This window comes from Pleurodeles waltl, chromosome 4_1, assembly GCF_031143425.1.
Source record: "Pleurodeles waltl isolate 20211129_DDA chromosome 4_1, aPleWal1.hap1.20221129, whole genome shotgun sequence".
Lineage (NCBI taxonomy): Eukaryota > Metazoa > Chordata > Amphibia > Caudata > Salamandridae > Pleurodeles > Pleurodeles waltl.
Window position 1 is genome coordinate 75,688,248 of NC_090442.1, and position 11,301 is coordinate 75,699,548.

The 11,301-nt window shown below is 43.4% G+C and overlaps 2 non-coding genes across 2 annotated transcripts; both read right to left on the bottom strand.

Moving 5' to 3' along the window:
* Positions 1–3,836: 3,836 nt before the first annotated feature.
* On the bottom strand, positions 3,837–3,908 carry TRNAC-GCA (transfer RNA cysteine (anticodon GCA)). The gene has a single exon. It is a non-coding gene; the product is annotated as a tRNA-Cys (tRNA).
* Positions 3,909–8,103: 4,195 nt separating this feature from the next.
* TRNAC-GCA (transfer RNA cysteine (anticodon GCA)) lies at positions 8,104–8,175 on the bottom strand. The gene has a single exon. It is a non-coding gene; the product is annotated as a tRNA-Cys (tRNA).
* Between the last annotated feature and the right edge of the window lie 3,126 nt (positions 8,176–11,301).

The following is an 11,301-nucleotide window of genomic DNA, read 5'->3' on the forward strand; positions in this document are numbered from 1 at the left end:
GACAAGGTGCAACACCCTTTTCCTCAATCACGATGTAAGCTGGTGTACCCTCAGGCGGTGTTTCTTCTCCTACATTTGCTTTAATATAAACATCTCCCCTCATGGCACTCTTAAATGCTTTGAAAAATTTAATCTTTCCGTCTTTTATTTTTGTAAAATATGCAATCAATAAGTGACTTTAATTCCCGGAATACTCTTCGCTTGCTTTTCCCCACCAATTGCGCTTCATGGACTGCGTCCAATCCGTGCGCGACCCTTCTCACCAACCAACCAATCCCAGCGCAGCTCCTAGTGACGTCACACCCACACACTGCAGCTGACAAAGTCCAGCGGCTTGTCCTCCTTCATTCAGCTTCACCCAAACTAATTTCTGCAATATATCGCGAGCACTAACCAAAAGAAGAAATCAAATCTGTCGGTTTACTACAGGAAGGGTAATACAATCGCTTCAGAAACCTTAGGGATTTTTCACTAGCCTCAGCAGTTATTCCATCTTTCTCGGTCTCCCACTTTCTCAAGTAAATTTGACCCGCAAACTTTACTCTCAACTGATCAATGAACTATTCTAGCGCGCTTTAGAATTAGTCAAATCTCAAAGTCGAAAATTTTCTTTCATGCCTCAATATTCATACTGATTTGTTGACCTCGCCCGATCAACCTACTAAACCGAACAAATTACAACATCAATCAAGTGTCTCATACACTTCTCAACATACTCCTGAGTCACTTGACCTCGCAAGGCCAGTTTCAACATCAACAACCACGTGGAAAAAAATTTCTGCACAAAGCGCTACACACACGTGAAGTTCGACGACTTCCCTACTCTCACACTTTGGAGTCAGACTCCTCTAAAACTTCAACTGGAGTTCGTAACCCCCCTAAAATCCTCACAAACTTCTCAATTCATCTGCGGCAATAAGCTATGCAAGCGCAAAACCTTAACTTCACTCATACCGTCACTAGAAACGCCGAAAACATTCTCACACCTCCATGTCCTCCATTCGCAAGCTCCGAGATCCCGGAAAAGTCATTGGGGACTTAGAGCATCATCATCTCTCTAACTTGTTTTATCAAAGAGAATTCTAACCTAACTCCGTCTATTGCTCGGATGGGGTCCCAAAAGGCGAAACCATCAATCTCTGCTACCATCTACTGGTAACGCGTCTAGCCCTTATAAATTACCTGTACCTGGACACGTTGGAGGTCGGTGAACCTTTTAGCCGAGTTGGGCTCTCCTCATCCTTAAACAGTCGGGTTACTCAGATCAATAATCAATAACTATTGTAACCGATAGCCAATACTCAATTAATAGATCGAGATAACACATTAGGAATCAATAACAATTGGTATTTCGACGCAACTCGACCTTTCAGTCATAAATAACCACACCAGTTTATTAAAAGTTAGTGAATTTATTTCCCTATATTAACAAAGCTAGCACAATGTATATGAGTCTCAAGACCAAATGATGTATGTATACGAACATTACTAGCAGTCCATAGCAGCGGAAAAAACGCAATCTACGCAAAATCTGAATAATAATACATTCAGTTATAGCAATACAAATCACTAATATAAGTAATTGAATTTGACTAATTGCATACATCGGTCAGCATGACTAGATTTCAATTCGACATGGTGCGTCAAGTGCATACCTCGACTAACCTCTAATTAGCATTGGCATGTCGGGCTTCATGCAAAACAAATTTAGTCAACACAAATTTAGAAAACTTCTAGCTTGGACCCTATAAAAAAAGCAGTTGGTACCTAAAAGGAAAAACACAATGCATAATACAATTATCCTTTCATAATTACCAATTACAATCAGCATTCAAGAAAGTCTTTGTCCTTCTGGTACCGGTTCGATCAGCATAGTTCAGATTTCAAAGGGGCAAAGTTAAGGGCAAGTTTCCTTGCAGCAGCAAGGAGATTGGGGCAAAGTTACTGCATGGGCAAGACGGGGCAATTTAAAGTTAAAGTCTCTAGGGTGAGAATTCTCAAAGTCTCTTTCTCTGGAATAAAGAAAGGACATCAAGATGTTGTCTAAGATGGCGTCTGGCGTTTGGCTTCAAAGATGGCATCAAGGAAAATGGCTGACTTCTCTTTGTCCAGTGGGTTTAAGTAAGAAACATTCCAAAATCTGCAGGGTCTTCCATTGGAGGGTTCATAGGATGGCTTCAATTTGACCAATGGAAAGTGTCTTTCTCCTAGTACTTATTTATGCATACATTGTCCTTGGAGACTTGGAACACAAGTTGCAACATGGCTTGCCAATTATTTTTGGTATCAGTGCTCTTATTGTCCGCACCTGCAGAGACTGACCTTGCTTCAAAGGGGATGAAACTTGCCTAGCACGAAACCTTGGAGATAAGTATGTTAGTCATCCCTACTGGAAAAATACAACTTTAAAGTAAAATATTCAATCGTAGTTCAAGGAAAAGCCACGAAGCTAGAATTTGAGACCAGGCAACTAGGCCAAAGCCTCTACTAAATTTAAGCTAAGAACAAACAGTTTCAATGAGAAATCATGGCACACATTTGCAATTATGACGGATTACTACAATTTTCAATTCTTCATGATTAATAAAGCTTGTTTATACTATTGGCAAACTACTCCGAGGGCACAATTTCCCACGTACATTATTTTCTTTACTAAAATCACACTACATTATACGATTTTGGTTACATGATATATGAATATATGTTGGTCCTTCTTTTTCTGCGTCATCATCCCTCACGTGGTAATGTCTTTAACAATGCTTTATCTTTGTTTTATAGTAAAACTATTTGATATGGTAGACATATTGGACCAGTCTTACTGTACATTCTAGTAACGGTAAGCTGGCGTAATACTAGTGAAACACAATGCAAACAGTACACAGGCTAGTCACAGTGTACCAGCATTTGGGTCCAGTTTTGTCTTGCCCAGGTTACCTTACATGCTAATTACAGTAAATAGGTGTGCTACTGGAGAATGACACAAGTAACAGCATGCAGGCATTTGTTTCTTGTACACATTACTATCAGTAAACACACATGCTACTGTCCAAACTCAGTTCTAGCACTGCAGAGACTTCTGTTACAGTATAAGGACATTTGTGAAAGCATTACGGTCATACAGTGTCCACACACTCACATATTTGCTGCTGTACAGGCACACAGTGTTTCTTAAAGCACAACAAATCAGCTGTGCTGTGGTAAATACAGTGGACTTTAGAAACTTGTGATTTGTTTACCCATTTATTTCCTTGCACCTGCAATTTCTGCTATGTGCTCAATTATTAGAAGTAATGCTTGTTAATAAATCCATGCCATAAAACATTATCTGTGTGCTGCACACTACACAATGTAGAAAGATGTATTAAAGTACACAGTATCATGCTGTGTACACAAATTTCAATTTGTCTCTGTGTGCCAATGTACGAACTCTTGTTTTACTCGAATTGATCCATGGTGCAGTTCCTGGGCATGAGTGTGAAAACTGTTAATTTTGGCACAACAGTCTTAAGGATGCACATAAAACTTTGAGCTATTTTGTTTAAATAGTTGTTTTAGTGTGATATACTTTCAATAAATTCCCAAGAATTGTAGAAAGTGATATAGAAAGAACTTGACAGCTTCTTTCATGTGTGAAGGGGGCATCCAGATTGATCCATGGTGCAGTTACTGGGTGTGAGTGTGAAAACTGTTAATTTTCAACAAGAGTCTTAAGGATGCACATAAAACTTTGAGCTATTTTGCTTAATTAGTCGTTTTAGTGTGTCATACTTTCAAAAAATCCCCAAGAATTGAAAAAAGCGATGCAGAAAGAAATTTACAGCTTCTTTAAAGTATTAAGGGGGCAGCAGGATTTGAACCAGGGACCTCTTGATTTGCAGTCAAATGCTCTACCACTGAGCTATACCCCCTTGTTGTGACATTTGGAACTGGATGCACTAGAAACTGCTGCTGTGGATCTCATCAGAATCGCTTCCTCTTTAATAGGCTGTCTCTATACCACCTGCTGATTTAATAGTCAAAGGGTCTGGGACACAGCCTGACTCATGCCCCTGGCTACAAGCTGATGGACACACTCAACACACCTGCTGCTTCACTATTCACACCAAAATACATAGCATGACAGCTGGTCCTAGGCCAAGGGTGCCAATTCACTCTCAAGCTAACTCTTGCTTCACTAGTCACAGGGACTGCTATGGAGACCGACTGCTGGTCCTTTCACACAACCCTCTAACGGACGCAGATAAAACCTAAAACTCTTTTTAATTAGTGGTTTTTCTGTGACATACTTTCAAGAAATCTCCAGAAATTTAAATAACTAACAGATAATTTTTGTTTTCCTTAAAAGGAGAAGTGGGAAGCAAGACTTGACCTGAAGACCTCTTGATCTGCAGTCAAACACTTTATCACTGAGCTATACACCTAATCTTTTCAAGCAAGCTCCCTTCACACACACCTTATTACTGTGAGCAGCAGGCTGTAGAGTGCAGAAGTCACATATAATACCACGGACTCTGACTAGCACTGAGTTATACCTACTCTGGGATTCCAGCTGTGGGACTAGCTTACTCTCTTGTCTACTCACCATGCTGGAAGTGAGAGTGAGTCTTACTCTCTTCTGCAATCACTCTGTGCCCTAAATATCAGTCTTAGTCTCTCGTCTGCTCACTCTCTGCAGTAAGTGTGCAAAGCTGTCAGTCACTCAGCCAGTCTAAGCCTCCTAGCTCATTTAAAAATCCACTGACTCAGACATTGACAGAACACAACTCTAGTGAGGAAAGACTTCTTTTTAACAGTGCTTTGGTTAGCAGTACCATACAACTCTCACACAGTCACTATCTCTTCAAATCGATGCAAGTTCACATAGATGTCTTTTAAAATGCAATTTCTGTGTCCCTCACGTGGTAATGTCTTTACCAATGCTATATATTTGTTTTATGGTAAAACAGTTTGATATGGTATACATATTGGACCAGTCTTACTGTACATTCTAGTAACGGTAAGCTGGCGTAATACTAGTGAAACACACTGGAAAGAGTACACAGGCCAGTCACAGTGTACCAGCATTTGCGTCCAGTTTTGTCTAGCCGATGTTACCTTACATACTAATTACAGTAAATAGGTGTGCTACTGGAGAAAGACACAAGTAACAGCATGCAGGCATTTGTTTCTTACACATATTACTATCAATAGGCACACATGCTACTGTCCAAACTCAGTTCTAACACTGCAGAGACTTCTGTTCCAGTATAAGGACATTTGTGAAAGCATTACGGGCATACAGTGTCCACACACTCACATCTTTGCTCCAAGAACAGGCACAGAGTGTTTCTTAAAGAACAACAAATCAGTTGTGCTGTGGTAAATACAGTGGAATTTAGAAACTTGTGATTTGTTTACCCATGTATTTTTTATTTGCACCTGCAATTTCTGCTATATGCTCAATTATTAGAAGCAATGCTTGTTAATAAATCCATGCCGTAAAACATTATCTTTGTGCTGCACACTACAGAATGTAGAAAGATGTATTAAAGTACACAGTATCATTGTTAGAAATGGGGTTTTTTGTTGGCAGTCAGGTTACTCCCTGTCCAAGCAAAAGTCCTCACTCTAGTCAGGGTAAGTCACACACAATCCAAGATTATCCTGTGCCCACCCTCTGGTAGCTTGGCACGAGCAGTCAGGCTTAACTTACAAAGGCAATGTGTAAAGTATTTGTGCAATAAATCATACAATACCACCATATAGCACCACAAAAAAACACCACACAGTGTTTAGAAAAATATATAATATTTATCAGGATAATTGTAGATCAAAAGAATAAAGTTGCAATGGGAAATTGTAGAGATATCACTGAAAAGTGATATAAAGTGTCTTGAGTCTTTAGAATATAAACAAAGTCTCTTTCAAGCACAAGTACCTGGTTTGGAGTGGAAAAATCTCCTCAGAAGGCCACAAAAGAAGAGGTGCGTGGAAAAAGGGTGTGTGCTTCGATTTCTCCCCAGTACACACGGACTTGAGTCGTTATTTTCCACGCGGGGAAGTCGTGCGTCGTTTTCCGGCGCGCGGACAGTCTCTTTCTGTGGGTCGCGGGGATTACCAGATGTCCCGGGTCTGTGAGTGGATTTTCCTGCTTGTTTTCCGGCTGCGCGTCGTTCTGCGGGGCTGCGCGTCGAAATTACGATCTCACGGCAGGCGTCGCGTTGATTTCTCCTCTAGAGGTCGGGCGGCGTTGTCCTTGCGAAGCCGTGCGTCGGATTTCCGATCGTCCCAAGAGCGTCGCGTCGATCACCGTCGGTGTGCGGCGTTTTTCTCGCCGCGGAACAAGCTGTGCGTCGAAATTTTCGGCGCACGGAGCGTCCAAGTGAAAAAGATAAGTCTTTTTGTTCCTGAGACTTCAGGGAACAGGAGGCAAGCTCTATCCAAGCCCTTGGAGAGCACTTTCACAGCCAGACAAGAGTTCAGCAAGGCAGCAGGCCAACAGCAAGGCAGCAGTCCTTTGTAGAAAGCAGACAGGTGGGTCCTTTGAGCAGCCAGGCAGTTCTTCTTGGCAGGATGTCGTTTCTGGTTCAGGTTTCTTCTCCAGCAAGTGTCTGATGAGGTAGGGCAGAGGCCCTGTTTTATACCCAAATGTGCCTTTGAAGTGGGGGAGACTTCAAAGAGTGGCTAAGAAGTGCACCAGGTCCCCTTTCAGTTCAATCCTGTCTGCCAGGGTCCCAGTAGGGGTGTGGCAGTCCTTTGTGTGAGAGCAGGCCCTCCACCCTCCCAGCCCAGGAAGACCCATTCAAAATGCAGATGTATGCAAGTGAGGCTGAGTACCCTGTGTTTGGGGTGTGTCTGAGTGGATGCACAAGGAGCTGTCAACTAAACCCAGCCAGACGTGGATTGTAAGGCACAGAAAGATGTAAGTGCAAAGAAATGCTCACTTTCTAAAAGTGGCATTTCTAGAATAGTAATATTAAATCCAACTTCACCAGTCAGCAGGATTTTATATTACCATTCTGGCCATACTAAATATGACCTTCCTACTCCTTTCAGATCAGCAGCTACCACTTCAATACTGTATGAGGGCAGCCCCAATGTTAACCTATGAAGGGAGCAGGCCTCACAGTAGTGCAAAAACGAATTTATGAGTTCTACACTACCAGGACAGGTAAACTACACAGGTACATGTCCTGCCTTTCACCCACACAGCACCCTGCTCTAGGGGTTACCTAGGGCACACATTAGAGGTGACTTATATGTGGAGAAAGGGGAGGTTTAGGCTTGGCAAGTACTTTTACATGCCAAGTCGAGGTGACAGTGAAACTGCACACACAGGCCTTGCAATGGCAGGCCTGAGACAAGGAAAAGGGGCTACTTAAGTGGGTGGCACAACCAGTGCTGCAGGCCCACTAGTAGCATTTAATCTACCAGCCCTATGCACAGGGAGTGCACCTTACTAGGGACTTATAAGTACATTAATAGTCCAATCAGGTATGATTCCAGGTTACCATGTTTTAAGGGAGAGAGCATATGCACTTTAGCACTGGTTAGCAGTGGTAAAGTGCGCAGAGTCTAAAAGTCAGCAAAAACAGTGTCCAAAAAGTGGAGGAAGGCAGGCAAAAAGTTAGGGGTGACTACCCTAAGGCTGTCAGGTCTAACAATCATGCTGTGTACACAAATTTCAATTTGTCTCTGTGTGCCAATGTACAAACTCTTGTTTTACTTGAATTGATCCATGGTGCAGTTACTGGGCGTGAGTGTGAAAACTGTTAATTTTCGCACAACAGTCTTAAGGATGCACATAAAACTTTGAGCTATTTTGTTTAAATAGTCGTTTTAGTGTGATATACTTTCAATAAATCCACAAGAATTGTAGAAAGTGATATAGAAAGAAATTGACAGCTTCTTTCATGTGTGAAGGGGGCACCCAGATTGATCCATGGTGCAGTTACTGGGTGTGAGTGTGAAAACTGTTAATTTTCAACAAGAATCTTAAGGATGCACATAAAACTTTGAGCTATTTTGCTTAATTAGTCGTTTTAGTGTGACATACTTTCAAAAAATCCCCAAGAATTGAAAAAAGCAATACAGAAAGAAATTTACCACTTCTTTAAAGTAGTAAGGGGGCACCCGTATTTGAACCAGGGACCTCTTGATCTGCAGTCAAATGCTCTCCCACTGAGCTATACCCTCTTGTTGTGACATCTGAAACTGGATGGACTAGAAACTGCTGCTGTGGATCTCATCAGAACGGCTTCCTCTTTTATCAGCTATCTCTATACCACCTGCTGATTTATTAGTCACAGGGTCAGGGACACAGCCTGACTCATGCTCCTGGCTACAAGCTGATGGACACACTCAACACATCTGCTGCTTCAATATTCACACCAAAATACATAGCATGACAGCTTGTCCTAGGCCAAGGGTGCCAATTCACTCTCAAGCTAACTCTTGCTTCACTAGTCACAGGGACTGCTATGGAGACCGGCTGCTGGTCCTTTCACACAAACCTCTTACGGACGCAGATAAAACCTAAAACTCTTTTTAATTAGTGTTTTTTCTGTGACATACTTTCGAGAAATCTCCAGAAATTGAAATAAATAACAGAGATTTTTTTTTTTCCCTTAAAAGGAGAAGTGGGAAGCAAGACTTTAACTGGAGACCTCTTAATCTGCAGTCAAACACTTTATTGCTGAGCTATACACACCATCTTTTCAAGCAGTCTCCCTTCACACACATCTTATTAATGTGAGCAGCAGGCTGTAGAGTTCAGACGTCACATATAATACTATGGACTCTGACTAGCACTGAGTTATACCTACTCTGGGATTCCAGCTGTGGGACTAGCTTACTCTCTTGTCTACTCACCATGCTGGAAGTGAGAGTGAGTCTTACTCTCTTCTGCAATCACTCTTTGCCCTAAATATCAGTCTTAGTCTCTCGTCTGCTCACTCTCTGCAGTAAGTGTGCAAAGCTGTCAGTGACTCAGCCAGTCTAAGCCTCCTAGCTCATTCAAAAGTCCACTGCCTCAGACATTGACAGAACACAACTCTAGTGAGGAAAGACTTCTTTTTAACAGTGCTTTGGTTAGCAGTACCATACAACTCTCACACAGTCACTATCTCTTCTAATCGATGCAAGTTCACATAGATGTCCTTTAAAATGCAATTACTGTGTCCCTCACATGGTAATGTCTTTAACAATGCTATATCTTTGTTTTATGGTAAAACAATTTGATATGGTATACATATTGGACCAGTCTTACTGTACATTCTAGTAACGGTAAGCTGGCGTAATACTAGTGAAACACACTGGAAACAGTACACAGGCTAGTCACAGTGTACCAGCACTTGGGTCCAGTTTTGTCTAGCCGATGTTACCTTGCATACTAATTACAGTAAATAGGTGTGATACTGGAGAAAGACACAAGTAACAGCATGCAGGCATTTGTTTCTTACACATATTACTATCAGTAAGTGTAGGAAAGTACCATCTTGCCTGGCATGTTACCCCCATTTTTCACTGTATATATGTTATTTTAGTTGTATGTGTCACTGGGACCCTGTTCACCAGGGCCCCAGTGCTCATAAGTGTGCCTGAATGTGTTACCTGTGTAGTGACTAACTGTCTCACTGAGGCTCTGCTAATCAGAACCTCAGTGGTTATGCTCTCTCATTTCTTTCCAAATTGTCACTAACAGGCTAGTGACTAATTTTTCCAATTTACATTGGCTTACTGGAACACCCTTATAATTCCCTAGTATATGGTACTGAGGTACCCAGGGTATTGGGGTTCCAGGAGATCCCTATGGGCTGCAGCATTTCTTTTGCCACCCATAGGGAGCTCTCACAATTCTTACACAGGCCTGCCACTGCAGCCTGAGTGAAATAACGTCCACGTTATTTCACAGCCATTTTACACTGCACTTAAGTAACTTATAAGTCACCTATATGTCTAACCTTTACCTGGTAAAGGTTAGGTGCAAAGTTACTTAGTGTGAGGGCACCCTGGCACTAGCCAAGGTGCCCCCACATTGTTCAGAGCCAATTCCCTGAACTTTGTGAGTGCGGGGACACCATTACACGCGTGTACTACATATAGGTCACTACCTATATGTAGCTTCACAATGGTAACTCCGAATATGGCCATGTAACATGTCTATTATCATGGAATTGCCCCCTCTATGCCATCCTGGCATAGTTGGCACAATCCCATGATCCCAGTGGTCTGTAGCACAGACCCTGGTACTGCCAAACTGCCCTTCCTGGGGTTTCACTGCAGCTGCTGCTGCTGCCAAGCCCTCAGACAGGCATCTGCCCTCCTGGGGTCCAGCCAGGCCTGGCCCAGGATGGCAGAACAAAGAACTTCCTCTGAGAGAGGGTGTTACACCCTCTCCCTTTGGAAAATGGTGTGAAGGCAGGGGAGGAGTAGCCTCCCCCAGCCTCTGGAAATGCTTTGTTGGGCACAGATGTGCCCAATTCTGCATAAGCCAGTCTACACCGGTTCAGGGGACCCCTTAGCCCTGCTCTGGTGCGAAACTGGACAAAGGAAAGGGGAGTGACCACTCCCCTGACCTGCACCTCCCCTGGGAGGTGTCCAGAGCTCCTCCAGTGTGCTCCAGACCTCTGCCATCTTGGAAACAGAGGTGCTGCTGGCACACTGGACTGCTCTGAGTGGCCAGTGCCACCAGGTGACGTCAGAGACTCCTTCTGATAGGCTCCTTCAGGTGTTAGTAGACTATCCTCTCTCCTAGGTAGCCAAACCCTCTTTTCTGGCTATTTAGGGTCTCTGTCTCTGGGGAAACTTTAGATAACGAATGCAAGAGCTCATCCGAGTTCCTCTGCATCTCTCTCTTCACCTTCTGCCAAGGAATCGACTGCTGACCGCGCTGGAAGCCTGCAAACCTGCAACATAGTAGCAAAGACGACTACTGCAACTGTGTAACGCTGATCCTGCCGCCTTCTCGACTGTTTTCCTGGTGGTGCATGCTGTGGGGGTAGTCTGCCTCCTCTCTGCACTAGAAGCTCCGAAGAAATCTCCCGTGGGTCGACGGAATCTTCCCCCTGCAACCGCAGGCACCAAAAAGCTGCATTACCGGTCCCTTGGGTCTCCTCTCAGCACGACGAGCGAGGTCCCTCGAATCCAGCAACTCTGTCCAAGTGACCCCCACAGTCCAGTGACTCTTCAGCCCAAGTTTGGTGGAGGTAAGTCCTTGCCTCACCTCGCTAGACTGCATTGCTGGGAACCACAACTTTTGCAGCTACTCCGGCCTCCGTGCACTTCCGGCGGAAATCCTTTGTGCACAGTCCAGCCTGGGTC